Source organism: Gossypium hirsutum, chromosome D11 (genome assembly GCF_007990345.1).
Source record: "Gossypium hirsutum isolate 1008001.06 chromosome D11, Gossypium_hirsutum_v2.1, whole genome shotgun sequence".
NCBI lineage: Eukaryota > Viridiplantae > Streptophyta > Magnoliopsida > Malvales > Malvaceae > Gossypium > Gossypium hirsutum.
This window is the reverse complement of record NC_053447.1, coordinates 16117908-16136498: the sequence shown is the minus strand read 5'-3', so window position 1 is coordinate 16136498 and position 18591 is coordinate 16117908. Positions and strand designations below refer to the sequence as shown.

Genomic DNA, 18591 nt, shown 5'->3' with positions numbered 1-18591 from the left:
AATATACAAAAGGTGGGAATTTTTAACTCCATGAGCAGGGTTAAAATTTTGCCACATGTCCTATTTATTTATTTTTCATTGCCAATATACTAGATAATTATCATTTTTAAATATTAATTAAGGACAAGTGATGTTTTCTTTATCTCATTGTGGAGTTAAAAAAACTCAATCACCTTTTTATCAAATAATTACTCTTAATTTATTAACTTAGTTTAATTTTTGTATAATATATAAAAATTATTAGTGAGTTTGGATATAAGTATTTTAAAGATTATATAAATATAAATCATATATATTAAAGTCAAGTAATTCAATTAACTCGATTTTGGTTTTCAAAATTGAAACCAATTCGACTTAACTATTTTATCCTACCTTTTCACTTTAACCTACAGCCCAAGATTAAATAATCCGCCCTGTTGAAATCAAAACTGACTCATTCAACTGGTTTGGTCAGTTTAACTTGATAATTCATAAGTTTCCATTTAAATCACTGAACTATTTAAAAGTTTTTAGTTAAGTCACTATTTGTTAAGTCTTTTTTTTTTAAAATCTGACTAGCAAGCTTCAAGCGACGGCTCGACGATCTGTACGGTGGATCAATACCCATTGGTGAGTAGGAGAATATACCTTAGATCTAATATAACTAATGGTCACTATCGAAAATCAGAGAAAAGAGCGGTTTGAATTTTGATTCACAGATTCTTGACATTTAAATATGTTCGATGAATAAAAATTGAACTACGGAAGAGAAGGGGAATGAGAGCTTTCGGTTGGTATATTGACATTTAAATATGTTCGATGAATAAAAAAAGCCATACAACATCAATTTTAATAGCCTGATGACTTAAATGAAAAGATTCTAATAGTTTAATGACCAATTTTGTAAATGTTTGAAGTTAATTAATAATCTAATCTTGGCCTGCAATTAAAAAAACATAAATCTATCCTTTATCGTTGAATTAAGCTGAAGACTAAGTTGAGGCATGAAAATTTGAGATTTTAAGTAAAAATATTATCTAAATATTGTAGTTTGAAGGCAATTAATTGAAAAATCCTTATGAATTGTGTGTTAGTGATTTTTAGTATATTATTTCAGTAAAATGATCTTCATTGTATTTATTTTATATAAATATATATATTGGTCTGAGATTAAAAAAAATTTAATATTTGAACTTAAATATTACACATTTTAATGATGAGAAAATTAAGAAAAAGCACAGGTTGGGAATCCCATTGTATTTGCTATAAAAAGGTGAAGGTACCTTTAAATTATGTATTACAAAACCAGAGGACTTGTTGAAAGATTTCGTAGAAAGCAAATAGATTTTACTTGTAATAATTCCTCAAAAATTATTTGCTCTAACGCTCAATATTTATGCTCTTTTCTAAATTTTCTTGTCGTACCTATGAGTTGTTTGTATTTTCACATTGCCATTATAATTATAAAAAAAGGAGTTAAGTGAGGGCAGCTCCAATATGGTAGTGTGGGCATGGCAACCCTCTAAGGTAGTAAGAGGCTGAAGGACTGAAGCAAACCCTTTTTATAGCAAAAGTGACAGAAAGAAAGGGCTGATGCTGATGAAGTGATATAGGGTTAGAATTAGTCATAACTTGAAACTGAAGTTGAGATTTGTTGAAATGGAAAATGGAGTGAGTTGCTAAGCCGGATTGAAGATGTTTTTAATGCTTAATAGAGTAAAAGCATGTGTGGGAAGCTTAGTATTTGGAATTGATTTGTGGATTGCCCAAATGCTGCCCTTTATGTAGAATCTTCTATTTATGTTATGAGCTGCCGTGTTTAAGCTATTGGGCTTTTCTTATATTTTGATATGGCTCCGCTTTAGATGAGTTATTGAATGATTTGTATTTCAATTTTGAGGAGTGATGGGACTAACTTTTTCTTTACGAGGGAGTTATGGTGTATATATATATATATTATACCGGTTTGATATTACTTTTTAATAAATATTTTATGTCTATTTTAGGGTTTATGTTCGGAATTGGTGATTATTCTTTTTAACAATGTCATCCCCAAAATTTGAATCCATATCTCCCTTTAAGAAAATATAATGTGCAATACTTATTAATATAAACAATCTCTATTTAAAAAGATGATGTATAAAACAAAGAAAAATGGACTTTTACCAAATCATAAAGGAGAAAAAGTTTTAGACTCTCCTCAATGATTCTGAAATTCCAATAAATCCTAGTTGTATACTAGGTCATATATATGAATGGTAGTGCTAGGCAACTACTGAATTGAATCGGAGCTTAGATAATTGATTCAATACTTGTCCCAGTATAAGCACACATCAAAGCTCAAAAACTACAACACTTGAAATAAAATAAAATCCCAACATTAGCCGATTTAGTCTTAGTTTAGTTGGCATTGGTTTTATTGTCAGTACAAGAAGACGTAGGTTCGAATGCACTGAAATACATTAAACTCTTATTTAAGGGTCGATGAAGGATTATGGATAGTTCTACACTCATATGATTTGAAGTAAATCAAAAAATAAATCTCAACATCGGATATACATAGTTGTCTAAAAGAAAAAAAATATTTTTTATAATAAGTACAATAATAAACTTAAGGGTAAATTACACCAACAGTTACTCAACTTTGGGGTAGCTAACAAAACAATTACATTGGTTTTATTTCAGTCACTCAACTTTAAAAAAAAACAAAACAAATCTTTTTTTTTGTTTTTTGTTACAAATGTAACGACAAAGTGACGTGGTAGATGAGGGCTTGCTTGGTGTCATTAACCTAATAGTTGGCCAGTTAGCACCAATTTAAACAACCATATTAGTAGCCATTTAGGGTTTATCAGAAGAGAAGAAGAAGAAGAAGAAGAAGAAGAAGAAGAAGAAGAAGAAGAAGAAGAAGAAGAAGAAGAAGAAGAAGAAGAAGAAGAAGAAGGGATTTGGGATGGTTTTTGTCCAAGGTAAAGGGGCTACCAAAAGGAAAGAAGGGATTATCAGTGCCCGAAATCAAAAGAAACCAAAGTCGCCCAATTAGCTTGAACCACTTCCCCACTTGATTCCAATTTCTGAAACGAATTATCAGTGGCCTAGTATTGAGATAAATTGAAAACTAGGCTTTTGTTGTTCTGAAAGATGAATTTATCGTTATTTGAACAAATAGTCGTCCCATTTGTTTTCATTGTCTAGCTGGGTGAAATGGTATCGGTTGAAAAATCGAAACTCTGCCAATTCCCATAAACGAGATTCCCCCCATCTTCCAATACCAACCTCGTCAAATTCTAATTACCAGCCACTAATGGTTGTCCCGGTAACAAGTTTTGGCTTGAAGAGTTTATTAAACGAAGCTCACCATTGTCACCGATGACAAGAGACAAATTTCGGGTCAGCAGAGAATCATCATTAGCCAACCAAACAATGGTGTTATTTTTAGATATGTTGTAATACCAAACAGAGAAAGTGTAAAGTTTTGTAGAAGAACCCATTGACTTAAACCTAACAACGAAGACTTTGTTTAAAGAGATAAGAAACTTGTTTCGAGATGGAATCCATGGAAAACCCGAAAAATTGAAAGATCAGTCTTGCCGGGACAACAATGGCGGAAGGTTACAGAGGAAAAGAGCTAAGGAGAAGAAGAAGAAGAAGAGCAAAGACATGGTGTTTCAATGGCAAAGAATCAGACCCTGCCAAATTAGGCAAAGAATACCTTTTTTTTTACAGTCTTTTCTTCTTATTCTTCTTCTTGTTCTCTGTTATTAAGTTTTTTTTCAATTTCTTCTTAAATTGGATGGGTTTACTGCCACGTCACATGCCCCATTAAGTCTGCAATGGAAAATGTTAGTGGGTGACTGATTTGTCACTTTTTGATAATGTTAGTGACTGTTTTGTTATTTTTCTAAAGTTGAGTGACTGAAAAGAAACCAATGTGACTGTTTTATAAGCTACCCCAAAGTTGAGTAACTGTTGGTGTAATTTACCTAGACTTAATCTCTAATGTTCATATATTTTTTTCATTTTGATTTTAATTAATGTTGTTATTACTTGATTTTCAATCTTTCAAATTAATGAAATTGTCAATTATTTAATGAAAATTTTGACGAAATTGTGAAAATTTTAGCAGTATGAATGATAAAAGGAATGATGAATTGGATAATCTTTCTCAAATTTGACTTTTCATTCTTCTTCTAATTAATTTATATAAACATATATTTGAAATCAATATTCTCAAAATTGACTCAACACATTAACCAACATCTCTCGCAAATTAATTGGCTTAAATGTCTCTTATCATTCTTTAACTCATGATTTCTCTAATATTATATATATATTTGAAAGAAAACAGGTTGGGTTATTTTATTAAATAAGAAAAAATAAAATAAGTCTACAACCAAAAGCAAACAGACTAAATAAACAGACCAAACCAAAGGCCTAAAACAAAAGAATATAAAAAAACCAAAAAATGAACAATATAGAAATCCACCGATATGTTGCCCAATCAGCTTGCACCAAACACCCGTTCCAACATTTCAATCATTTTAGTCTTAGATGGTTCAGTGCACAGAGAGAAAACAACTCACATTTAATCCAAAAAATAATTTCTCTCATTTCTTCCTTTCCCTTCTCCGATCTACTTTACTTTGGCTCAATGCTCATACAACTTTTTCCCTACCATCAACCTCTCAGTAAATACTGGAACTCCTCCTTCTAGGTAATATTCCTCATTTCTTTTCAATGATTCTGTCGCTAAGAGGTTCACTTGCCTATTCGTCGATCTGGGTGTGTGAAAAAAGTCAATATGCTGAAATCTAACTCTTTAGCTTTGAATGTCATGAATGTAAGCACTTAATTGAGATTTATCTAAGGTTGATGACAGACATTTTTTTATGATAACTAACGCATCCCCTTCTACTGTTACTTCCAGCCAACCTCTCTCCAAACCTACTTGCACTGCACGGAGACAAACAATCACTTCGATAGTGAAGCTCGACGGAGTGTTTTCATAGAGCATCGAACAGGAAAATAGCACCTGCCCCTCCATATTTCGTGCTACTAACCCCATTGATGATCTAAACATGCTGTTACTAAAAGCACCATCAAAATTTATTTTTATAATTGGTATTGAAGGTCTCCTCCAATTTGCTACTACAAACTTTTGTGTGAGTTTCCTCTTTTCCATTACCTCTAACTCAATGCTATAACTATTGATGAAATGAGCAATATCATGACCAGTATTGACCTTAAGTTCATGAACTCTGACATTCCTCTATTGAAATGAGCAAACATCGAAAACCCAAGTAAGCCAATGATCAAAATCCAACTCAGGTTTACTCAATATATGAGAAAAACTTAAGACTAACCATCTCTCAATTGATACAGGACAAACCTGAAAAATGTGATCCATTGACTCCACCTCTTGTGCATATCGTGGACAGGCTACATTACTCACCAATCTTTGTCGCTACAAGTTAACAAGTTTAAGAATAAAATGTCGTGATAACCTCCATAATGTAATTAGAAGTTTAGAGGATAGTTTAATGCTCCACAATTGTTTGTAGAAATTTCGGAAGTGGTTCTGTAAAGCATAAGCGTTAGGACTCCGTGAAAGGTTTTGTAATAGTTTGTAGGCGTTGCGGACTAGAAATTCACTCGAGAGGGGACGCCACACCAACAGATCATCAAGGTTGGACAACGCTAGAGGTATTCAGAGAATCTAATTCACATCCTCCTCTAAAAAGGTATTGATAATTAACTCCCTTTTCTAATTTCTAGTAGTGAAATCGATTAAATCGACAACTCTACGATTATGCATGTGTTGATTGACATTAGATAGACGATAATCAACTGTCCCTAGAATACATGTGTTGACACCATTTTTTGGATGAAAACAGGGTCGACTTGGATTTTGAAAATAAAACGAAAAATGGGAGTCGCCACCAATCTTTTTTCATGAGGTGTGATCGGGTCACCTCGTAAAATGGTTGTTTTTAATAAACGATTTAGATTTTATTAAAACAATGATTTTTGTCTACGAAATTCAAAAAAAAAGAAAAAAGGGGTTCGGGAGTCGGTTACGCACGAGGAAGGATTAGCACCCTCGATACGCCCAAAATTGGTACCTAGTTGATTAATCAGTGTCTTAGTGTCGAAAATTGAAAATTTGAAGAGTTTTAAAAATACGATCCTTAAAAGAAACTCTGATAACGTGAATTGAAATATAAGATTCTCTTGTTCCGAAGGAATATCACATCCAGCACGTTAGGACACGATACTCTAAACCATCGAAACCAAGATCACCTTATAGTTTATTGAAGCCATACTTTGAAGTTTTAAGAGGATATTTGGCTATTTAGTCGAACGAGAAATCGAAACCCAGCACGTTAGGGCACATTTTCTCGATTTTCCAAACGCGAAATATTGCCTCATTTAGAAAAATTTTCCTTTTGATGTTTAGTGTCAATGCTTGACAAGACAATAACGACTACGACAAGGTGAGCAAAGTAAAGTGAGTAACAACAGTACAATAGGCAAAATGAAATGACGAGGCGATTACAAAGCATACAAATAAATAAATAGAACTAACATTTTAGAAAAAGCACAAGTGTACATGAATAAATAAACAAACACCAAATAACAATGATGACAATAAATACAATTATGTAAAAATATATATGCATGTATAATTTTAAGCCATAAAATAAGAAATGCATATAAATTATAGAATATGAAAACATAGATAAATATATACATATATAAAAAATCGGAAAGTATTATAAAAATAAAAATGTAAATATGTGTTTATATATATTTACAAATCGTGATAATATAAAATATATGTATGTGAATTATAAAATATGTGAAATATACAAAAAGCATTTTTAAGAATATAAAGAATATATATAAGTATGTATATGATGTAAAATATGCATAAATATATGTAAGTATATAAGAATTATGAAATATGAAAAATATATTTAAGTATGTATAAGTACGTATATCTACATATATATGAATTAAGATGTATGTATTTATGCCTATATCTATGAATACATAAAAATATGAAATATAAAAATATAAAAAGTATATTTATAATAAATGAAAAGTATGTACATAAATATATATTATAAAAATGTATCAACAATTTGAAATTATGAATATTAGAATATTTTAATGTAATAATATATAAGATGATGACATATATATTTAAAAATCCATATAACATACATAAAACATATATAGTATATGCATACCTTAGAAAATGATAAGAATAATAATAAAACTATTTTGTATACTGCACAAATACATACACATATATATATATAAACAATAGTATATACAACACAATATTAGAAATATGTGTACAATAGTGTAAAAGAAAAATATAACTAATAATATTAAAATATATACAATGATAATATATATAAAAGATATATGTATATATAATTATATATTATAATATTAAAATATAATAATACAACATAAAAAACATGACACAAATAAAGTATAGTATTAAGAACACATATATATAATACATGAAGAATATACATAATACTAAAATATTTAGGTAATATATGCGTATATTGAAAACTAGTAATAATATTACCGAGGTATATACAAATATGTCAAGTATATATACGTATTATAAATATATAAATATATAACAAAGCATAAACTAATAAAAATAATAAGAATAATAATAATGATAACATTGGAATATAAAAGAAACAAACATAACATTAATAAAATATTAAAATAAAGTGAAATAAAAATATTAAATATGAAAATATATATAGGTATACACGTACATAATAAAAAATATATACTAATACATAATAATAACAATAGTAATACTAATAATGCTAATAATATAAAAATAACAAGGATATTTAATAAAGATATAAAAATAAACGAAAAAAGGACTAAAATTGAATTAAAAACAAAGTTGTGGGGCAAATGTGAAAGGAAATAAAGAGAAATGGGCTTATTTGAGCGCGCACAAAACATAGGGGGACCGAAACAACAATTATTCCATTCCATTAAAACGCAGCACATTAGCGGGGACTAAATCGAAAAGCGCGAGAAATTATGGGGCCAAATTGGAAGCAAGAAAAATGACTTAATTGCAAAACCCTGAAAAAGCGGAAGGACTGTGCGCATAAATATCCCATTCAAACGAAAACACGCGGATCCTCTAGCGGGTCGGGTCGGATGGGTCGGGCATGGCCAAAACGACGTCGTTTTGGGGCTTAAGTGTAGCCCCCAAAACGACGTCGTTTTGGAGGGCTATATAAGGCCTAAACTAACCAAAAAAATCATTTGGGGAGAGGGAAAGAAAAAAAAAGAGAGAGGGAAGAGAGAAGGGAGAGAGAAGGGAGGGGGGAAGGGGAATCCGGCCAGGGGGGCCGGTCACCGGACGGCCACCGGAGGCTCGCCGGCGCCAGCGCTGGCCACCGCACGCGGTGGCCGGAAAAGGTAAAAAATTTATTTTTTTTTGTTTTTTTTTTTATTTTTCGATTATATGTGTATATATATGCTAGAAATGAGGAAGAAAAAGGAAAAAAATGGATTTAAGAAGATAATAGAGAAAAACAAAATCACCTTCTGATTTATGTTTTCGTTCCTTGTTTCCTTTTTTTTGTATTTTTCTCTGCTTTTTGTATTAAAATGCCGAAAAAAAAAAGAAAAAACCCCGAATACAGTGTTTCATTCGGCTTTTTATAGCCTGTTTTGTTACACTTTGTTATTATTTTTCTATTCTTGCTTCTGCTTTGCTTGTCTGTTGTTCTTGCAGGGCATGGCCGGTGTTGGTGGTGGGAGTGTCAGACGGTATGGGCGTCGTGGGGGCGAGGGCGCGCATGCGATGCTGGGGGGCAGACGAGGCTGAGCGGCGCACATGGGCATAGGGCTGCTAGGGTTTCTGTCATTTTTTGATTTGGGCTAGGGTTTCTTTTTGTTGGCCCGTTGGGTTTGTTTAGTTAGGGTAGGTTAGTTGGGTTTTGGGGGTGGGCCAAAATTGGCCTGTACAGCTGCCCCTCTTTGCTTGTTGTCGTGTAACGAGAACAGAGCAAAGACTAAGAAGGCCAATTTTGCCCGGTCTCACTGAGTCTTGATTTTATGGTGCTTATCTTCTTCAAGTAACCTCATTTCAGTCCACTGCGTCTTCTTGCTTTGATCCACTTTACGGCAACTTCAGATACGCCTTGTAGCTTCAATCTACTTTGTTACGACTTCATGGGGATGAGATTTGTGTTTTTAGTCTGCTCCACTACTGCTTAGGGGAATAAGATCTGTCATCTTCACTCTATTCCACTATTGAATGCAGGGAGATAGAGTTATCGGCTTCAATGTACTCCACTGTAGTCAGGGAGGTAAAATCCGCCATCGTCGATCTGCTTCGCTGCCAAATACAGGAAGGCAAGATCTGCAATCCTCAATCTATTCCACTGTCAAATACAGGGACAAGATCTTCTTTCTTCGATCTACTTCACCACCAGTATGGGAAGACAAGATCTGCTTTCTTCGATCTACTTCACCACCAGTATGGGAAGACAAGATCTGCTTTCTTCGATCTACTTCACCACCAGTATGGGAAGACAAGATCTGTATCTTGGATCCACTTCCTATCAATATAGGAAGATATGACCTGCTATCTTCGATCTACTTCACGCCAATACATGAAGACAAGATCTGCTTTCTGCGATCTACTTCGTCACCAATATGGGAAGACAAGATCTGCATCGTCGATCCACTTCCTACCAATATAGGAAGATAGGATCTGCTACCTTCGATCTACTTCACGCCAATACATGAAGATAAGATCTACTTTCTGCGATCTACTTCGCCACCAATATGGGAAGACAAGATCTGCATCTTCGATCCACTTCCTACCAATATAGGAAGATAGGATCTACTACCTTCGATCTACTTCACGCCAATACATGAAGATAAGATCTACTTCCTGCGATCTACTTCGCCACCAGTATGGGAAGACAAGATCTGCGTCGTCGATCCACTTCCTACCAATATAGGAAGACCGAACCTGTTATCTTTGATCTACTTCACGCCAATACATGAAGACGAGATCTACTTTTTCGGTCTACTTCCTACCAATATAGGAAAGATAAGATCTGCTTTCTTCGATCTCAATCCATCCCACTGTAACTTCAGGGGTATAGGATTTGTTTCTTTGATCTGTTCTCTGGGGAACATGACCTGCAAAATCCATTTCATGGACCTATTTATGCCTAGTGTTTAGGATGACATGATCAGAATGAATCAAATGCTCCTGACTAGATGTGTATGTATTATATTTGTAGAATGTCATGAGAATGATCCATTTTTAATGCTTAGGTTGTCATTCCTCATTGTTCATCAAGGTTCTATCACTGATGCCTTCTTGTTCAGCCAGTACCTTTGACAGAAAACCCAAAGAAATAGTTGCAATTTAGACTATTCTTCCTCCAATGCTTCTAACCCTTAAGTTTGGTCAGTTCTAAACAATAGCCCTGTTTCAGGTCCTCGTACTATTTAGAAGCTTTCAGAGTAATATGCAGAACTCCTTCTGCATGTGTATTGTCAATCCATTAATCGTTATTTCAATGACAAATGCTTAAAAAAAGATTATCAAAATGGACAAAATAAAATTTTGCTGAGAGCAAAGCTCGAAATGAATAAATCACTCAAGATAGCAAATTTTGCTGAGATATGATGAAAAAGATTATTACAATGAATAAGATGGAACTTTATTGAGAGCAGAGCTCTAAATGAACAGATAGTAAATTTTGCTAAGATGTAAATAAGATAAAAACAGGTGCCCCAGATATCGCAGCATGAGCTTCTCCGCACAAACTCTGTGTTTAGAAGTCCTAAAAGACTTTGTTGATGCCCCAAGATGTAGCATCTCTCCTTCTTGTTAATTCGGAGAAGACAAAACTACTCTATGCCTCATCTTTGATCGAAAATTTGAATTGCCCATTCTTGGGTTTTCAATTCAAAACCCCTTTGGTCTCAAAGTGCCCTTTGCGGGTTTTCGCTTTGGCCCCTCCTTTTTTTTTTAGGCAAAGTACTTCTTCACTGAATCCGAATTCACAGGATTGGGCAAGCTTTTGCCATCCATCCCAGTTAAAATTAATGCCCCTCCTGAAAAGGCCTTTTTTACTACATAAGGTCCCTCCCAGTTTGGCATCCACTTTCCTCTGAAGTCTTTTTGTATGGGAAGGATCTTCTTCAGTACCAAGTCCCCTTCATGGAAGTTTCTAAGACAAACTTTCTTATTGTAAGCTCGCATCATTCGTTTCTGGTACATTTGACCATGACGGATAGCTCTTAACCTCCTTTCTTCAATCAAGTTCAGCTGATCATATCGGGATTGGACCCATTCTGCTTCGTCTAACTTTAGTTCTGAAAAAACTCGGAGAGAGGGAATTTCAACCTCAATTGGTAGCACTGCCTCCATTCCATAAACCAAAGAGAATGGTGTTGCCCCGGTAGAAGTCCTGACGGACGTTCGATAAGCATAGAGGGCGAATGGCAACTTCTCGTGCCAATCTCTATAGGTCTCAGTCATTTTCCCCACAATCTTTTTGATATTTTTATTGGCTGCCTCCACCGCACCATTCATCTTTGGACGATATGGCGATGAGTTGTGGTGCTTGATCTTGAATTGACTACAAACCTCTGCTATCGTGCTATTATTCAAATTTAATGCGTTGTCAGATATAATCTTTCGGGCATTCCATACCGACATATGATTTCCTTCTTTAAAAACTTGCTGACAGCTGTCTTTGTGACGTTGGCGTAAGAAGTAGCCTCTACCCACTTAGTAAAGTAGTCAATCACTACAAAAATGAAATGATGTCCGTTTGAAGCCTTTGGCGATATCGGCCCAATGACGTCCATGCCCCACATGGAGAAAGGCCATGGGGAAGTCATGACGTGAAGAGGTGATGGAGGCACATGAATTTTGTCTCTGTAAATCTGGCATTTATGGCACTTCTTAGCATATTTGATGCAGTCTCCTTCCATGGTAGACCAATAATATCCAAATCTCATGATCTGTCTGGCCATTGTGAAACCGTTAGCGTGTGTTCCACAAATACCATCATGGACTTCTTCCAAGATCTGCTTGGCTTCCACAGCGTCCACACATCTTAACAGCACCTGATCTTTTCCTCTTTTGTACAGGATCTCTCCATCTAAGACATAACCACTGGCCATCCTCCTCAACATTCTCTTGTCATTCTCAGTTGCTTGGTTTGGGTATTCACGATTTTTCACGTATCGCAATATATCCTGATACCAAGGGTTGTCGTCCTTTTCTTCTTCCTCGTCAATGTTACAACAGTGGGCTGGAGCATCATAAACGCTCATTTGGATAGGCTTCACATCCTCTGGTCTATTTACTTTGATCATGGAAGCCAATGTAGCTAAAGCGTCGGCCATCTGATTCTCGTCTCGTGGGAGATAACAAAAAGTGATGTCGTCAAACTCCTCAATCAATTCTAGGACTATCCTTCGGTAACTAATCAACTTAGGGTTTCTTGTTTCCCATTCGCCTTTGAGCTGATAAATTACCAATGCCGAATCCCCATATACCTCAAGTACCTTGATTTTGCGTTCCCTAGCCGCGCAGATTCCCATGATACATGCTTCATATTCCGCCATGTTATTTGTACAATCAAAATCTAGTTTACTGGTGAAAGGATAATGATCACCGTTTGGAGAAACCAAGACTGCCCCAATCCCGTTGCCCATGGCATTTGAGGCTCCGTCAAAATTTAATTTCCAAGTATTGCCTTCTTGTGTGCTTGCTTCAGTAGTTGCCACATACATCAGATCCTCATTTGGGAAATCAAAGTTCAAAGGCTCATAATCGTCCAGGGCTCTACTTGCTAGAAAATCTGCTGTCGCGCTCCCTTTTACAGCCTTTTGATTCACATAGGTTATGTCAAATTCAGATAGTAGAATTTGCCATCGGGCCATCCTTCCGTTTAGAGCAGTTGACTCCATCATGTATTTCAGAGGGTCTAACTTTGAGATTAACCAAGTCGTATGGTACAACATGTATTGTCTCAATCAATGCGCAACATAATTTTTCAATTGACGAATATCTCGTTTCGCATTCAGTGAACTTCTTACTGAGATAGTAGATCGCTCTTTCCTTTCGTCCTGACTCATCATGTTGGCCGAGCACGCACCCCATGGAATTCTCAAATACTGCCAAGTATAGTATCAGTGGTTTGTCAGGGCAATGTGGCATCAGTACTGGGGCGTTGGACAAGTAATGTTTAACTCTTTCGAAAGTTTTCTGGCACTCCTCATCCCATACACCTGGATTGTGTTTCCTAAGAAGACGGAATATGGGGTCACATTTCTCAGTTAATTGTGAAATGAATCGAGCGATGTAATTTAGTCTTCCTAGGAAACCCCGAACTTCTTTTTGAGTACTTGGCGGAGGTAATTCTTGTATGGCCTTAACTTTGTCTGGGTCAATTTCAATTCCCTTTTCCTTAACTAAGAATCCTAGCAATTTTCCTGATCTAGCCCCGAAAGTACACTTGGCTGGGTTAAGTTTTAGCTGGAACTTCCTTAACCTCAGAAACAGTTTTCTCAGAACTTGCACGTGTTCCCTTTCTGTTCTGGATTTTGCGATCATGTCATCAACATAAACTTCTATCTCTTTATGCATCATATCATGGAATAATGCTACCATGGCTCTCTGATACGTTGCTCCCGCATTTTTCAATCCAAAAGTCATCACTTTATAACAAAACGTCCCCCACATCGTTATGAATATGGTCTTCTCCCTGTCTTCAGAAAGCATCTTAATTTGGTTGTACCCGGAGAAACCATCCATGAAAGAGAACAGTGAGTATCCAGCCGTGTTGTCTACCAAGGTATCGATATGAGGCAGTGGGAAATTATCTTTTGGGCTGGCTTTGTTCAAGTTCCTGTAGTCCACACACATTCGCACCTTCCCATCTTTCTTAGGAACAGGGACTATATTGGCTACCCATTCTGAGTACTTGACCACCTGTAAGAAACCAGCATCAAATTGCTTCTTAACTTCTTCCTTTATTTTTAGCAAGACATCAGGCCTCATCCTTCGAAGCTTTTGTTGGACTGGTTTGTATTCTTCCTTTATAGGCAATCGGTGTACCACGATATCAGTACTTAAACCTGGCATATCTTGGTAGGACCATGCGAAGACATCTTTAAACTCTTGAAGCAACTCAACAAGGTCTCGCCTTGTTTCCTTGGCCATGCAAGCGCCAACTTTTACCTCTCTGCCCTCTTCTAAGATCACAACTTCTACTGATTCCTTATAGGGTAGAATTTGTTTTTCTTCTTCTTCCATCATTCTTAACAAATCCGGAGATAAAACGCTGTCTTGGTCACCTTCAAAATCTTGAGGATCATCTATACTCATGTCTTGTTCGAATAGAGACTCTGAATTAGTAACAGCGTCGCTCATCTCGTTGATATCTGAAGACCTGTTATAGGAACAAATGGAGGCCCAAATAAAAGAATCTAAGAATACTTGTATGCATAGTATGATTATGAAAAGAATGAAAGAATATTTGCTCAAGATGAAACTGAATGATAAGTTTTCACTGAAATTAGATTTTGGACATGTGCCTTTTACAAAAGATTCTTATCACCCCCAGGCTTAGGGCAACAAGTGTTCTGAATATTACTCTGAATTAGTTCTAAATGTTACAGGGATCTCTTCTGCAGTCCAGTTATTCAGAACACTTCCAGGTTCGTAAGGACGAATGCCCGATAAATTCCTTTCCACCCTTCCTTCCGCGGATATGGCATTGATGTCCAACCTCTCAATCCTTCCTTCTGTAACCTCATCATTCTCTTCAGGGTGAACAATTCCCCCTGAAACAAAAGTCTTAGATATATGGGGAAAGGTTATCGGTCCCCACTTGACTTCTATCCCGCCCAAATGTGCTCTTCTCTTTTCTTGCTTTTTCTCCATCTCTTTCCTCCTTTCCCTCGCATTAGGCTTATATCCCAAACCATAACGGTCCTGTTTATTAACTAGGATCGGTACTCCGACCCTTCCCTGGAGGTATTTTCCCAATCCTCTTCCAGGCAATGCTCCCTTTCCCATCGTTAGCTGTAAGCTCATTGACGTAGCTTTGGATATCTTAGGCTCTGGGATTTTGCTCATCTCGATGACAAATGTGGCATTTACGAATTCCAATGATCGGAATGAACATTCTATCGCTTCACTATCAGCCTCTATGTATGGCATATCATCGGTGACTGATGTAATGATGTCTTCTTCTGCACCTATAGTCACCAATCGACCCTCTATCACCAATTTTAACTTTTAGTGAAGTGACGATGGTACAGCTCCTGCAGAATGGATCCAAGGCCTCCCCAATAGGCAATTGTAAGATGGTTTAATATCCATTACCAAAAATTCCACCTCGTATGTATTTGGACCAATCAATAGAGGTATCTCGATTCTCTCCATCACTTTTCTCTCAGTGCCATCAAATGCTCTCACTATATTTTGGCATGATTTCATGTGAGAACTATCCACAGGTAGCCTGTTTAATGTGGACAGGGGTAAAACATTCAGGGCCGATCCATTGTCAACGAGTACCACCGGTAGTATACACCCCTTGCAACGGGCAGTGATGTGCAAGGCCTTGGTAGATCCCATACCACCTGGCGGGATCTCATCATCATTGAAGAAGATGAAGTTATCGGCATTTATATTGTTAACCAGGCGATCCAATTTGTTCACTGAGATATCTTTAGCGACGTAAGTCTCATTTAGCACTTTCATCAACGCATTACGATGTATCTCTGAACTTAGAAGTAACTCGAGCACTGAGATGCGAGCCGGTTGCTTATGCAGTTGTTCCACCACGCTATACTCGCTATGCTTCAAGAATTTTAGGAATTCTCTATCCTCATTTTCAGTCACCGGTGTGTTAATATGCGGTTCAATTCCGGTCATCTTCGTTTTATCTTGTTTAACCGCCAATGCTTTTCCTTTTATAGGCTCCCTTTTTGTATTTCCCGGGTCGTAACGTTTCCCACTACGCGTATAGAAGCCTGCGTCATCACCCTCTTCTGAAGCGTTTATCGGGTTCTCCTCTCCCGTGATCATCACATTGCAGTCATAATTCCAAGGAACCTTTTTTGCTATCTTTGTAAGGAAAGGCTACAGGTTTTTGGATTATGACCCTTGGCGCCAGTTGTATTCCAGATCCTGTGCTCGTTGGCCTTGAAATAATCACCACTGGGTGATTTGGGGCCTTTCCCGTAGGCCCCTCCTCCGAGGCATAAACTTCTCCCTTTTCAAGTCCTTTGATCTCTTCATAAAATTCTAGCTCTTTGTTGTTCATCAGATTTTGCACCATGGCCTTGAATTCAGTGCAGTTTTGAATGTCATGGTCTTCTTCAGCATGAAACTCGCAGTACGTCTTCGTTCCTTCGGGCATTTCTTTTGAATCTTGTTTGATGAGACCTCCTTCTATCATTTGTCTCCAGACCCAACTCAATGGGGTTTTTATCTCTGCAATGTCAGTTTTGATTCTCTTTCTCCCACCTTCGATTATTGCGTTTACCCCTTTATCAGCATGATTAGGTAACGGATTCGCTGCTACGTTGGGTCCTAATGGGTTGTCAAACTTCACAATCCCTATCTTAATGAACCTTTCCACCACCTTCTTAAACCCAGTGCAGTTCTCAATTGAGTGCCCTGATATCCCTGCATGGTATTCACATTGGGCATTCGTGTCATACCATTTGGGATATGGAGGTTGCATGGGCTCTAGATAAAATGGAGATACTATGTGCGCATCAAATAACTTCTGATACAGTTCCCCGTATGTTATTGGAATGGGCGTGAATTGAAGTCTCTCTGTGTTAGTCCTTGTGTTAGGCCTCGTGTTGGGTTTCTGCCTTGAGGGGGCTTGGTGACTAGTGGTTATCATTTTTGGAGGGCCAACAGTAATCGGTTTTGAATGGCTCTTGCTATATGTGCTTACGTTGTTTACTTCGCCCTCTTTTTTCCTTGGGGCTGGTCTTTTGAAGTTTTCCCCCGTGTCAATTTTACCGCTCCTTACCGCGTTCTCAATCATTTCACCAGACATTACCATATCTGAGAAGCTCTTGGTAGCACTTCCCAACATGTGGTTGATGAACGGGGCTTTCAAAGTGTTGATAAACAACATGGTGACCTCTTTTTCCAAAAAGGGTGGCTGGACTTGTGTTGCCACTTCTCTCCATCGTTGGGCGTATTGCCTGAAATTCTCGCTAGGCTTTTTTCCATGTTTTGTAACATAATTCGATCGGGTGTTATATCCGTTACATGACTGTATTGCTTCATAAAAGCTTGCGCCAAGTCTCTCCATGAACTAACTTTAGCACGACTCAGTTGGTTGTACCATTTGGCTGCAGATCCGATCAAACTGTCCTGGAAGCAGTGGATTAACAGCTGATCATTGTTGACGTATCCTGTCATTCTTCGACAGAACATGGTTATATGAGCTTCAGGACAACTAGTCCCATTATATTTTTGGAATTCCGGCATTTTGAACTTAGGTGGGAGTACTAAATCAGGGACCAAACTCAGATCCTTGGCGTCAACCCCGCGATGATAGTCGATGTTCTCCATGACTCTAAATTTTTCCTCTAACCATCTACATCGGTCCTCCAGTTGTTTTGGCAGGTTCATTCTTGTTTTTTCTGTTTCTGTCACGTCATCGAGGTCTAGGACCACAGGATTAGTGGGATTATCCCCGGGATTAGAACCCGAGCTCATTTGAAAATACATTGGTACCGAGGCACCAGCCAGATATTGAGGTCCAATGGTAACCGGCACCCTCTGTGGGTACACCTCTGGTTGTGCTTGGATGTTAGTTGGGGTGAAACCTGGAGGATAAACAGGGTCATCGTGATCCTCCCCAGCATCAACTACGGGGTCTTTTCCTTTGTTATTCCCTCCAGCCAATAACTGCTTTAATTGGTTCATCACAGTGTTCTGGGATTCTAACATGTCCTGCTGGATTTTTTCCAGTCGTTCATGCATCTGATCTTGCATCTCTCGTTGCAACTGTTCCAATCTTTCCAACCTTTGATCCATTGCTTTTGTTTGGCAACGAGTACCGTAATGATATTTGATTAGATTTTTGTTGGTTTCCAGGGTAACTGTCATAATTTAATTTTATTAGGGTCATTTTATGAAACTTACTGCATATGATGTAATGCAAATGTATGAGATGAATGCAAAAAGAGGCATTGATTCGAATTCAATTTCATTAGAAAACTCAACTAGAAAGCAAATTTCTTTACATAAAATAAATTATATATACGGCTTCGCCTTTATACCCAAAGCCTTAACCTTCCTAAGAAGCCAAGCTAAATCTCGACCTCGACTTGATTCTGACTCATATTTTAAGCTCAATACATCGGCCTGAACTGCTAATGTTTGCAGATGATCAGCCACTTCCCGCACTTGAGTCACAGCTTCGCCCATAACGTAATCTCTATCTCTAATCTGACTTTGAGAATGATGGAATTGCTCTTGCCATTGATCATTACTCCTCTCAAGAAGCTCCATTCGTAGCTCAGAATTGT

General features: G+C 36.9%; 1 long non-coding RNA gene across 2 annotated transcripts; it reads left to right on the top strand.

The window, feature by feature from the left end:
• Positions 1-4503: 4503 nt before the first annotated feature.
• On the top strand, positions 4504-5896 carry LOC107911293 (uncharacterized). 2 transcript variants are annotated; one of them, XR_001687829.2, is made up of 3 exons: positions 4504-4693; positions 4907-5141; positions 5362-5896. It is a non-coding gene; the product is annotated as an uncharacterized lncRNA (long non-coding RNA). The 2 variants fall into 2 exon arrangements; XR_001687830.2 differs by having other exon boundaries at positions 4521-4693; positions 4907-5279.
• The last annotated feature ends 12695 nt before the right edge of the window (positions 5897-18591 follow it).